Below are 13,669 nucleotides of genomic sequence, written 5' to 3' on the forward strand. Positions count from 1 at the left end.
CTCTCGATTTACATCTCGATTACTTCTAATACAAGTTTCACCAATCGTGCAGGGAACGAGTTATATCTCGTTAACGTTTCTATTCCGTGTCGATCGGTTCCATCTATCGGTCCTCTTATTTAGATGTCCTACTCAGCCCTCAGAGAAACCAAACTCCGGCTCCTAGCCTGATATGACTCTGACTCCGACTCTGGCCAGTGCCGTGGTTCCGGCCGCAGCAGAGAAGCCAGGTTTCTTCGCCGGAGTCTCCCTCTTCTCTGCTCTATTCCATAATCTACATATAGGCCGAGATCGACACGAACGTCCGGCTCCAGTCCAGCCCCAGTCCGTCCAACTCTGATGATGGACGGTACGGACGGTTCCACTTCCACCAAGCACGTGGCGGCGGCACCGGAGGCGTCCGACGAGCCGTTCCTAGCGCAGGGAATTATCCCGGAGCAGGCCTCACCCCTTGCCGCCGCAGCAGCTGGATACGGCAAGCCGAGGCGGGTATCCCCGGACCTCGTCGGCTTCCTCCTCGCCTTGAAGAGGGAGATCCCCAACAGTGACCACCTCGACGACCTGACCGGCATATTCCCGCCGGAGTGGATCGAGAAGAGGAGGCAGGAACACAAGGAGAGGGTGGCGCTCTACAAGGAAATCGATGACGACATGGAATTATACCAGGATAAGATCCGCCGGGAATTGAGCGAGCGCGGCTTCATCCAGGCCAAGAAGGTTGATGATGAGCGGGTGGCCAGCTTTGCCAAATTGGAAGCATGGGGCAAGGAGCAGTTTGCAAAGAGCGAGAAAATCAAATATGATGAATCTGAATGGGAGGACTAAGGAGCTCTAGGATCCAACGTGATTTGTTTGATCAATATAATTGTGAATTTGTGATGTATGCAGCGTGCTAAGTTAAGCGAATTTGTGTCTGTATACAATTGCAGTTGCGATGCAGTTGTTATTCTGTTATTAGGAGAGTTGCTTTTGGATCAGGTTTCGTGGTACTGGGGTGATTTTCACGTCTAGTCTGCAGTCTCTGCACATGCCCCTTTTCCTTGTTAGCCATGTCCATCTTCTTGTTGCCTTTCTCTATAAATGTCTTTCTCTAGGTTGGTTGTTGGTTTTGGTTCATTAATTACTGATGTAAGAAAATTTTCTTTACAAGTAACAATCATTTGTTCTATTCTCATTCAATTTTTGAACCCGTAAATATTCAAAATTATTTGTATTATGATTTGTGTACACGGTTTAAGAACACACCATGTGGTTTGACATTACACTCATATAACATCTCAGGCACTGTCGCATGTGGCGAGGGGCGAAGAAAGTGACAACAATTACTAGCTTGTATGCCTTCAATAATCATAATTTATGTCATCCGCCAATTGTAAATTTTGCTCTATACATATTCTGTATATAACAATCGAATACGTGCTCAGCGTGTATATAACTAGCCTTTGTGATTGCCTGTACATTGTTGCCAGATGAAATTGCTAGACCACGGCCACAAGCAATGCTTGATGATGTCATATGGTTCAGACTTCAGAGTCTATCCAGACTGTAAGTTATTGGAATGAGTGGCCCCGGGAGAACAACTGAAACAGAAAAACCTTGCACTAGTGTATTCTCCTTATTCGCAAACCCCTGGTTCTCTTCTCCATGACATGTAATCACTTTCCTTAAGTAGTTTTGATTTGCCGTCTAACTTTGTTTCATGGACAGTGTGAAGTACTTCGCCTTCTAGCTCTTCTTTACCATGTGTCTTACTATATGCCGAGTCAATTCTCTCCAAAGGTAAGCAAGAGATTGTTCTTCTAAGAAACTAGCTACTAATAAATTGCTTACTAGCGGACCGTACGTGTTGGTTAGGAGCTCATTCACCCATATGAAAAGGAGAGGCAAAATTAATGGCTTACCGTGGGACTTCGGAATTTGAATACATATTTTTTTGGAAAAAATATTTGTACATGTGAAAAGTAAACAAGTTCAAATAGGGTTCACAAACCAGGAGGGTCACATATAAGAGAATGAACACAGAATATGCAAGAAAATTGATGATGACATGGGATAGTACAAAGATAAGATCCGCAGGGAACTAAGTAAGCATGAATGCGTCCAGCTCTAGCAGGTTGACGACGAGTGGTGATTGAATGGTCCAAGTTGGAAGCGTGGGGGCAGAAGCAATTTGCAATGAGCAAAAGAATCGAATACGCTAATTCCAACTTCGAGGACTAATGAGCCCTGGAATCTAACTGATTAAATGATTCATGTTCTCCATCTATATTATTGATCCATCCCTGTCTTTATGTTGGTTTATTGGTACTGCTCTATTGAGAGACAACATGATTCATTTGGTTGGGTATCTATTTATCTATTTATCCTTATTGTGATCTATGCTAGATTAGGTGATGATGAACACCAGTATACTTTATATTTTTCATGTGTTACTGTAATTGCAAATAAAATTGTTGTTGTGTTACTAGAGTTGTTGTTCAGCCAGGTTTTGATTGTAGTAATTAGCGCTTTGATTTTCTCGTCAACTCTGCACGTATATGCATTAGTTGTTGTTGCTGGTTTTAATACTCTTGTTGGTTCTTATTAATTTTTGCATTTTGGAACTAAGTTTTCTCTATAAAGGCCATATTTTTGTGATTTCCACATTCAATCTTTGACTTAAAAATTGTAAAACATCATTTGCGATATGCTTTGTGATACGGTTACTGGAACGAGGCTGAAGAACACGCAATGTGAGAGGTGAACTGGGAGTGAAATTACCTAGTGTCACAGTATAAACCACAAATTTTTAGTGTTGGGATGTCACACACTTCATCAATATGAAATATATCAAGGATTGTTTCTTAGACACGGTGTCGTGTTCACCATCTACCACGAACTTGGCTAGGCCACTTACCATGTGGATTATCACTCGGACACCTCGTGTGTGGAGAGAGATGAGAGAGAAGCGCACTATATTACCCACCTCGTACAGAAGCTTATATGTATAGCGTTGAAATGTTCAGCAGGTGCTTTTAATAAACATAATTTATGTATCTCTATATATAGCCATCCCAGCCCTTGTGTTTGTTCAACTACGTGCTCCTTTGAGCTCCTTGATTCTAGTGTACATAAGTTTGTTGGACATATACCACAAGATATGGTACATGTCTCCTCAGATCGAAGGTGGATCCACCTTGTTCAGTTTATAAGTTATTCGGAATGAGTGGCATCGGTAGAACATTTACCACATACTGTTACATGTTAACTGCAAGTTTGTCTGGCAACACTCCCCACATTACCTTCTCTGCTAGATCTCAGTTTTTCTCCTTAAATTTATCTCATATGTAGATTTTTACCCAAGATTAGCAGATAGATGCTAGCAAATCTTTAGCAAACCTAAGATCTCCTTTGGACTGGGTTAAGTAACATTACTAATTTCCATTTTATCCTTTAGTTTGTCTTCCTTAAGGGTTTCTTTAATTCTGTGATCCAAGTATCACTTTGTCAAAACACACACTTGTGCTTTTTGGAAGATAAACCTCCAACTCTCTCTTTGTCGAAAAACCTAAGTGCTCTTCGAAGACATAAAACACACCCACGGGTCATTAATGAGACTCGGGATAGCTATCACCTCCTCTTGTCTAGCAATCCCATTGCCAATTCTTCATTACTTTGAAGTGAGAGCGGTGATGAAGATCAAGTATAATGTGTACGCTTGCTATTAAAACATAATGTAGTAGTTTTTGCGTACGCTTGCTATTAAAACGTAATGTAGTAGTTGTTGTGTTAATTGCTCCATCCATTCCATAATTCATGAATTTAAACTGAAACCACAGAAGGAGGGAGACAATTAATTACAAGTTTGCCGCATAGGACCAGACGAAGAGGTAGGGTCTACAAGATTGTTAGGTCAGGCTTAAAACCACTTTCAACAAAACACACCCTAAAAATATATGATAAGGAAGACTTGTAGAAATATATTCAACTTCCAAAAAACGCAAGACAACCAAAAAAAAATAACAGACATTCATTTAAATTTTGATTTTATTCATCTGCTTCCGAAGAGAGTATATGCAGATTACAGGGGCACGATCTGACGCTGCCTATCTGCTTCCCAAAAGAGGTAGCGTGTATATGCAGATTGCAGAACGAGACTGACGCTGCCAATCTGACGGTAGTTCTCCCTGCGTTCCCGAGCATGACCATTGCGTCAGGACGTCGCAGGCATCTAAACAGTGATTTGACCAGTGGACCAATATAGGTTCATGGCATATGGAGAAGGTCCAGAAGGCACATGCATCTTGATTCATGACAGCCACAACAGGCTTATTACTCACCTAGCAGTCACTGCCATAGCCACCGTCAAGCCAGACACGCTCCTCCCCCGCCTAGGTAATTGTTTTCGTGACTTGTGAATTCCCCAGCTTGATGCTAAACTGTGAGTCCCCACATCAACAATGCACATGATACTCATAGCAGCCCTCCTGAGCAAATGCGTTCACAAGGAAAATAGGTACAGAAAGAATAAGGATGACAGAAATACCAAACTGATGGCCAGAACAACACTGCACATTGCAAAATATTTATGGCACAAAAAAACCACAGGCAGAGCAATCAACAAATTAACTCAAGGAGAAGGAAGGTAGGAAAATAGAGTTTCTACTATTACATAAACAGCATAAAATCCAGCCATGAAGAGTATGATCATCCTCATATAACAAATACTCATATAACAAGGGTTCAGACCTACATTCATAACATACATATCAAGAATCAAAAGACCCCAACAAAGCACATCAGGAATGATAAAGACACCATCATCCCAATAGAATGAGGCAATCATGCAGGACTACACTTCCCCTTCTTGTTGCCCGCCTACTTTGATCGCTGCCTCATCTTTCGTCGCTTCCTCTTAAGCCTCCTCATTCTCTTCTTCTTCCACTGAAAGTCATGATGGATAACAACTCATCAGTACACAGAGACAAAATTGACTGCACACATACAGATACCATAACAGCACAACCTCATGACAATAAACATAATGGACAAGTACAAGTTCAGAATCAGTGAATTGAGTGTTTCATTGGAAATCATCACATGATATCAGAAACACGGACCAATTGTTCATCATCATGTTCCAAACTATGACAAATCCTTTCAAAACAAGAATATAACAAACAGCAATAGGCAAAAGTGTACATCATGTAGCTGACATAACAAGGAGAAAAGTACTGTAAGATAAATCTTGTACAAAACAAAGCAAGTACATACTAAAGAGTCCATTTGACATTCAGAATGAGTAGGAGGATTTTATCATCAAATAGGTCGGACAACAATTGCATTCCTCATCATGTCAACTACAAAGAATTAAACCAAAAACTGCTACAAAAAAGATGGCAAAGGTAAAGACTAGCGTCCTCTCAGACAAATGCCTCGTTTGTCCACATGGTGTAATAGAATGGATTACATCAGACTCGTCATCTGTTTTCATCATCATAGAGAACAGCTAGCACAGCAAAACCGACTATTAACCTAACGAAAGAAGCAAGAAAGACAATACAGGAGACACTAATAGTTAATCCTCTCAGACAAATGCCTCGTTTGTCCACATGGTGTAACTGAATGGATTACATCGGACTCGTCATCTGTGTTGATCATCAAAGAGAACAAAATCAGAGATTTGAGTGACACAGGCGGCCAAGCAAACCTACTCCATCAACACACAAGAAATACCCTATATCTACAGGGCAGAAACATCACAAGGAAAAGGCAGACGCAAATAAACAGGTTCTCTCAGACAAATGCCTCGTGTTGTCCCCACGGTTGAATGGAATGGATTGTATCGGACATCTAATCAGTGTTGATCATCACCGAGAACCACATTAACAATAATCAGCAAAAACGCAAGAATAGCCCTAGATGAGCACGCCTAGGAGCACACTACATCTGCATGAATGTTCTCTCAGACAAATGCCTCATGTTGTCCCCACGGTTGAATGGAATGGATTGAATCGGACATCTAATCAGTGTTGATCATCACCGAGAACAAACAGAAACGAGCAGAAAAAACAAAAGAATTTGGCACGTACAAGAACAACTAGCGAACGAAGAACTGGAAGAGCGGACTACAACTACAGAAAATAAAAGTTCTCTCAGACAAATGCCTCGTTTGTCCACATGGTTTAAATGAATGGATTTCTTCAGACTCGTCATCTGTTTTCATCATCACCGAGAACAATACGCAAACACAGCACGCAGAAACATGACCAAATCGCGTACACATACACATGTACTCATCTAGAACTATCTAGAGCGCGAAGCAGCACGCTAAATCTGAATAACGGCAGCATCGCGGGAGTAAGCACTAGATGGCATCATGCGGTGAGATCTACAAGGCAGAGGTGAGCTGAACCGGGAACGAACCTTGGCCCTCATCGCGGATGTGGTGGCGCAGCAGGCGTTCTAGGCCTGCGTCTCGGCTTGCTGCGGCGGCGGAATCGTACCAGAAGGCTCTCGCGTGGTACTTATAGAGATTGGAAAATGAACCCTAACAGCGCTGGACTGATGGACGGCTCAGATGGAGCCCTGCGCCGAGTTCTGATAAAGGGCCTTATGGCCCATATACAGTTGTGGCAACAAGAAGTCGGTGGCCTACTGGGTTCGCGACCATTTTATTACATTTGGTATTGGCCCAGTGGTGCTTAACCATAGTAGTAGTACATTTGGTATTCGTATATTCCACCTTCTCCCTATATAAAAGAGGCGTCAGATCAACTATAGTATCAATTTTGTGCTAGATAATAATATCGCATCTCGTTCATGGATGACCCATGGGTGCTCTCTACCTTGCGGGTACGCCCATCTCTAAACCGAAAATCAGTCACACTATTCCACCTTGTTTTGACCTTATAGGCATGGGAGACGTGAGGAATGGACAAGACACCAATCGGCTTGGAACTTCTACAAAATATGATTGTTCCACCATGTATGGTAGCCCCAGGCTTGCACGTCGAAATCGAACAACAACCAGCAACTCGTCAGATGCTTGTAGATACGAGCGGGATCGTGCAGCAAATCCCCCTTCTACCTCACGAATGCTATGCATGTGGGCAACTTCATCAGAATCGGTAAGGGTAGGAGAAGGTGTTCCTCCGCTTGAGCATGGTCCCCAACCTAGTCCTATCATATATAGGCTGATGATACAAAAAAAAAAATTATGAAACATGACATCAAAAAAGCAAAAAACCTGAAGTTAATTCTTTCAGCGTTCGAGCAATTATCGGGTCTGAAAATCAATTTTCATAAGAGCGATTTGTTTTGTTTTGGCGAGGCCCAATATCATGTTGCTCTGTATGCTGATTTATTTGGTTGCAGACAAGGTCAATTTCCTATCAACTACTTAGGAATACCGATTCAATATCAGAGACTTACCAAATGCGGAATGGAAATTGGTGAAGGAAAGACATACAAATTAGATTATATAGTTGTAAAGGAAAATTACTATTCCTAGAAGGAAGATTAGTTCTTATCAATGCAGTACTAAGTAATATGGTACTGTATATGATATCTTTCTTCGAGCTACCTAAAGGAGTCTTAAAATGATTGGATTATTTCCGATCAAGATTTTTCTGGCAAGGGTATAGTGAGAAGCGTAAATATTGTCTAGCTAGATGGAATGTTCTTTGCCACCCTAAAGAGCATGGTGGTCATGGAATTCAAGACCTCCAGGTTAAGAATATGGCCCTACTTGGTAAATGGTTGTTCAATCTACTAACCGAGGATGGCATTTGGCGAACACTCCTAAGGAGGAAGCATATTGGTTCGAAGGCGTTATCCTAGGTCTATTGGAATCCTAGGGATTCGCATTTCTGGGTTGACCTTATGGCAACAAAGAGATTCTTCTTTCCATACGGACCTTTCTCTATTAGGGATGGGTCGGAAATTCGTTGCTGGGAGGATAAATGGCTTGGTAATGCCATGCTCCGAGAACAATATCCGGCGTTGTATAATATTGTGCATCACAAGGGAGACACTCTCGCTAAGGTGTTGGAAACTTTTCCACCGAATGTGGCGTTCAGAAGAAGTCTCGTTGGATCCAGACAAGACTCATGGAATTACTTGTTACAACGCCTAGATTTGGTACATCTATCGCACGGGTCTGATGAGTTTCGTTGGAACCTTACTGGGAGTGGTTCATTCTCGGTGGCTTCTATGTACAATGTTCTAATCCAGCCGGATATTTATGTTAATAATAATTCAAAATTTTGGAAGATGGAGATACAACTAAAAACAAAAGTGTTTACATGGTATCTTCGTCGTGGGGTCATTCTCACCAAAGATAACCTTGCTAAACGCAATTGGCACGGAAGTAAAAAGTGTGTCTTTTATCATCATGATGAGACCATAAAACACTTATTCTTCCAGTGTAAATTAGTTAGATCTATATGGTCAGCCATCCAGATAGGTTCTACCTTGTACCCACCACGTAGTGTTGCGAATATTTTCGGCAACTGGCTGGTGTGGATACTAGGTTTAAGCATCTTATTAGGATGGGAGCGGTTGCCGTTATTTTATCGCTATGGCTATGTAGAAATGACAAGGTTTTTAACAATATATCTTCTTCTCTCATGCAGGTCATATACTAGTGCACGGCTACTCTACGTTCATGGTTGCCTATTTAACGAGTGGAAAATCACGACCTCTTTACGAAGGTGTCTACACGATTGAGGATACGGCGAGGGATATTTTTTTCCAACATGGGTGGCAGCGTGATGCACGTCTGGGTCCTTCGGTTTAGACCTTATGTCGTTATGTTTTTTCATAGTGTTTTACTTTGATGTACACTTCGTTGGTCGTGGTTACGACTATGTGCATCCTAACTACGCAGAGGGAGGATTCTTTGCTTGCATACGTAATAAACTGCTCTTTATCGGAAAAAAAAATTACAGCTATGATGAAGCCAAATCAGGTAACGTCCCGCCCAAAGTTTTCAAATTTACACTGATAGTGGTTTACACCTTCAATGTGTGGCGTTAGACTGTCTCCAGGTAGTGGACAATATGCAAGGTGAATACGGTGGAAGCTATAGCATCATCATTAAAACAAAACCTCAAATTCTGATTCTCATACGGTAGCCCGTCGTTTTGTTTCAAGTGTTGGCCGACAAGTTCGGCTACAACATGCCTAGTACGTTTTGTATTCCGATGTCAATTAATGAATAAAGGGCTACTAAGTTTTCAGAAATATGAGAAGTTGCCGACATGGTGTTCTGTTTGTGGTATGCTGGGACACACGTATAAGGAGCATGGCGACGGGATTCATCCACCGTCTGCCCTTGTTTTCAGAAATCTAAGGGCGAGTTGGAGTACGAAGCAAGGAAATCAACCTGCAGGAGGGCGTGGAAGGGGTCGTGGACGCCATGGTGCTTCTGGTCGAGGCGGGCGCGCTGGTGGTACACGTGATGACCTTGGTGATCAGTATGATGAAGAGATGTATCAAAATGATTACGATGATGAGGTTGATGATCTGAATCGGGGCTTTGAACGGTGCCACAATTTTGCAAAGGACCCGAAAGCTAAGAGACGTCTCCAGTTAGAGTCTGATGCAAAGATGTTGGCAATTGAAGGAGCAACAAAGACTGATCTTATTAATGTGAAGAGTGGAAAAGAAACGGTGATTGGTGATCTGTCTCACTGTATTCAAGATAAGCAAAATATTCTGTCGGCTTCTCCCTCGACAGTTCAGGAGAAGAAGAGACCTAAGAGGAATGGTGGAGGTGACAGTTCTGAACAACAAAAAACAGGATTGGCGGACTTCGACATGGAGTCCGACCGGGAGCAATGAAACTATTAAGCTATAACGGCCGTGGCCTTCAAAAGGCTACGGCCGTCACGGCGCTGGTAGATATACACAAGCGTCATGACCCAGATGTGATCTTTTTAATGGAGACACATCTTGATGAATTTCCGGCTGAGTGTTTGAGGAAAAGGTTGATGATGGATTACAAGGAAGTTGTGAAGAGTGATGGTAGATGATGGCGTGTATTTCACACGTTCGTTGGGCAACCCCAAGAGGAAGGTATGATGCGCACAGCAGCAAGTTTTCCCTCAGAAAGAAACCAAGGTTTATCGAACCAGGAGGAGCCAAGAAGCACGTTGAAGGTTGATGGCGGCGGGATGTAGTGCGGCGCAACACCGGAGATTCCGGCGCCAACGTGGAACCTGCACAACACAACCAAAGTACTTTGCCCCAACGAAACAAGTGAGGTTGTCAATCTCACCGGCTTGCTGTAACAAAGGATTAACCGTATTGTGTGGAAGATGATTGTTTGCAAGAAAACAAGTAAAAACAAGTATTGCAGCGAGATTTGTATTTCAAGTATTAAAAGAATGGACCGGGGTCCACAGCTCACTAGAGGTGTCTCTCCCATAAGATAAAAGCATGTTGGGTGAACAAATTACAGTCGGGCAATTGACAAATAGAGAGGGCATAACAATGCACATACATGTCATGATAAGTATAGTGAGATTTAATTGGGCATTACGACAAAGTACATAGACCGCCATCCAACTGCATCTATGCCTAAAAAGTCCACCTTCGGGTTATCGTCCGAACCCCCTCCAGTATTAAGTTGCAAAGCAACATACAATTGCATTAAGTATGGTGCGTAATGTAATCAACAACTACATCCTCGGACATAGCGCCAATGTTTTATCCCTAGTGGCAACGAGCACAACACAACCTTAGAACTTTCCGTCACTTGTCCCGAGTGTCAATGCAGGCATGAACCCACTATCGAGCATAAATACTCCCTCTTGGAGTTAAGAGTAAAAACTTGGCCAGAGCCTCTACTAATAACGGAGAGCATGCAAGATCATAAACAACACATATGTAATAACTTGATAATTAACATAACATGGTATTCTCTATCCATCGGATCCCGACAAACACAACATAGAGTATTACAGACGAGATGATCTTGATCATGTTAGGCAGCTCACAAGATCCAACAATGAAGCACAATGAGGAGAAGACAACCATCCAGCCTACTGCTATGGACCCATAGTCCAGGGGTGAACTACTCACTCATCACTCCGGAGGCGACCATGGCGGCGTAGAGTCCTCCGGGAGATGAATCCCCTCTCCGGCAGTGGTGCCGGAGGAGATCTCCGGAATCCCCCGAGATGGGATTGGCGGCGGTGGCGTCTCGATAAGGTTTTCCGTATCGTGGTTTTTCGCCTCGGGGGTTTCGCGACGGAGGCTTTAAGTAGGCGGACGGGCGGAGTCGGGGGGCTGACGAGGGGCCCACACCACGGGCGGCGCGGGCCCCCTTGGCCGCGCCGCCTTGTGGTTTGGCCACCTCGTGGCCCCACTTCGTATGCTCTTCGGTCTTCCGGAAGGTTCGTGGCGAAATAGGCCCCCGGGTCTTCGTTTCGTCCAATTCCGAGAATATTTCGTTACTAGGATTTCGAAACCAAAAACAAGCGAAAACGACAACTAGCACTTCGGCATCTTGTTAATAGGTTAGTTCCGTGAAAATGCACGAATATGACATAAAGTGTGCATAAAACATGTAGGTATCATCAATAATATGGCATAGAACATAAGAAAATATCGATACGTCGGAGACGTATCAAGCATCCCCAAGCTTAGTTCCGCTCGTCCCGAGCGAGTAAAACGATAACAAAGATAATTTACGAAGTGACATGCCATCATAACCTTGATCATACTATTTGTAAACATATGTAATGAATGCAGCGATCAAAAACAATGGTAATGACATGAGTAAACAAGTGAATCATAAAGCAAAGACTTTTCATGAATAGTACTTCAAGACAAGCATCAGTAAGTCTTGCATAAGAGTTAACTCATAAAGCAATAAATCAAAGTAAAGGCATTGAAGCAACACAAAGGAAGATTAAGTTTCAGCGGTTGCTTTCAACTTGTAACATATATATCTCATGGATAATTGTCAACATAGAGTAATATAACAAGTGCAATATGCAAATATGTAGGAATCAATGCATAGTTCACACAAGTGTTTGCTTCTTGAGGTGGAGAGAGATAGGTGAACCGACTCAACATAAAAGTAAAAGAATGGTCCTTCAAAGAGGAAAGCATCGATTGCTATATTTGTGCTAGAGCTTTTATTTGAAAACATGAAACAATTTTGTCAACGGTAGTAATAAAGCATATGAGTTATGAAAATTATATCTTACAAGTTGCAAGTCTCATGCATAGTATACTAATAGTGCCCGCACCTTGTCCTAATTAGCTTGGACTACCGGATCTTTGCAATGCACATGTTTTAACCAAGTGTCACAATGGGGTACCTCCATGCCGCCTGTACAAAGGTCTAAGGAGAAAGCTCGCATTTTGGATTTCTCGCTTTTGATTATTCTCAACTTAGACATCCATACCGGGACAACGAGATAATGGACTCCTCTTTAATGCATAAGCATGTGGCAACAATTATTATTCTCATATGAGATTGAGGATATATGTCCAAAACTGAAACTTCCACCATGAATCATGGCTTTAGTTAGCGGCCCAATGTTCTTCTCTAACAATATGCATGCTCCAACCATTAAGGTGGTAGATCTCTCTTACTTCAGACAAGACGGACATGCATAGCAAGTCACATGATATTCAACAAAGAATAGTTGATGGCGTCCCCAGAAGCATGGTTATCGCACAACAAGCAACTTAATAAGAGATAAAGTGCATAAGTACATATTCAATACCACAATAGTTTTTAAGCTATTTGTCCCATGAGCTATATATTGCAAAGGTGAATGATGGAATTTTAAAGGTAGCACTCAAGCAATTTACTTTGGAATGGCGGATAAATACCATGTAGTAGGTAGGTATGGTGGACACAAATGGCATAGTGGTTGGTTCAAGTATTTTGGATGCATGAGAAGTATTCCCTCTCGATGCAAGGTTTAGGCTAGCAAGGTTATTTGAAACAAACACAAGGATGAACGGTGCAGCAAAACTCACATAAAAGACATATTGTAAACATTATAAGACTCCACACCGTCTTCCTTGTTGTTCAAAACTCAATACTAGATGTTATTTAGACTCTAGAGAAACCAAATATGCAAACCAAATTAGCAAGCTCTAAGTATTTCTTCATTAATGGGTGCAAAGTATATGATGCAAGAGCTTAAACATGAGCACAACAATTGCCAAGTATCAAATTATCCAAGACATTTTAGAGTTACTACATGTAGCATTTTCCAATTCCAACCATATAACAATTTAACGAAGAAGAAACTTCGCCATGAATACTATGAGTAGAGCCTAAGGACATACTTGTCCATATGCTACAGCGGAGCGTGTCTCTCTCCCACAAAGTGAATGCTAGGATCTATTTTATTCAAACAAAACAAAAACAAAAACAAACCGACGCTCCAAGCAAAGTGCATAAGATGTGACGGAATAAAAATATAGTTTCGGGGAGGAACCCTGATAATGTTGTCGATGAAGAAGGGGATGCCTTGGGCATCCCCAAGCTTAGACGCTTGAGTCTTCTTATAATATGCAGGGGTGAACCACCGGGGCATCCCCAATCTTAGAGCTTTCACTCTCCTTGATCATATTGCATCATACTCCTCTCTTGATCCTTGAAAACTTCCTCCACACCAAACTCGAAACAACTCATTAGAGGGTTAGTGCATAATAA

At 42.2% G+C, this 13,669-nt stretch overlaps 1 long non-coding RNA gene and 6 other non-coding genes across 7 annotated transcripts; all 7 read right to left on the reverse strand.

The window, feature by feature from the left end:
• Positions 1–4,852: 4,852 nt before the first annotated feature.
• On the reverse strand, positions 4,853–6,500 carry LOC124700719. The gene is made up of 2 exons (XR_007001809.1): positions 6,406–6,500; positions 4,853–4,923 (listed from the first exon to the last, which is right to left on the reverse strand). It is a non-coding gene; the product is annotated as an uncharacterized LOC124700719 (long non-coding RNA).
• On the reverse strand, positions 5,273–5,339 carry LOC124704860. The gene has a single exon (XR_007003732.1). It is a non-coding gene; the product is annotated as a small nucleolar RNA Z105 (small nucleolar RNA).
• On the reverse strand, positions 5,398–5,484 carry LOC124705079. The gene has a single exon (XR_007003924.1). It is a non-coding gene; the product is annotated as a small nucleolar RNA SNOR75 (small nucleolar RNA).
• Positions 5,562–5,648, reverse strand: LOC124705081. The gene has a single exon (XR_007003926.1). It is a non-coding gene; the product is annotated as a small nucleolar RNA SNOR75 (small nucleolar RNA).
• On the reverse strand, positions 5,771–5,858 carry LOC124705085. Its single transcript, XR_007003930.1, has one exon. It is a non-coding gene; the product is annotated as a small nucleolar RNA SNOR75 (small nucleolar RNA).
• On the reverse strand, positions 5,940–6,027 carry LOC124705087. The gene has a single exon (XR_007003931.1). It is a non-coding gene; the product is annotated as a small nucleolar RNA SNOR75 (small nucleolar RNA).
• On the reverse strand, positions 6,130–6,216 carry LOC124705078. Its single transcript, XR_007003923.1, has one exon. It is a non-coding gene; the product is annotated as a small nucleolar RNA SNOR75 (small nucleolar RNA).
• Positions 6,501–13,669: the final 7,169 nt, after the last annotated feature.

This window comes from Lolium rigidum, chromosome 3 (genome assembly GCF_022539505.1).
Source record: "Lolium rigidum isolate FL_2022 chromosome 3, APGP_CSIRO_Lrig_0.1, whole genome shotgun sequence".
NCBI lineage: Eukaryota > Viridiplantae > Streptophyta > Magnoliopsida > Poales > Poaceae > Lolium > Lolium rigidum.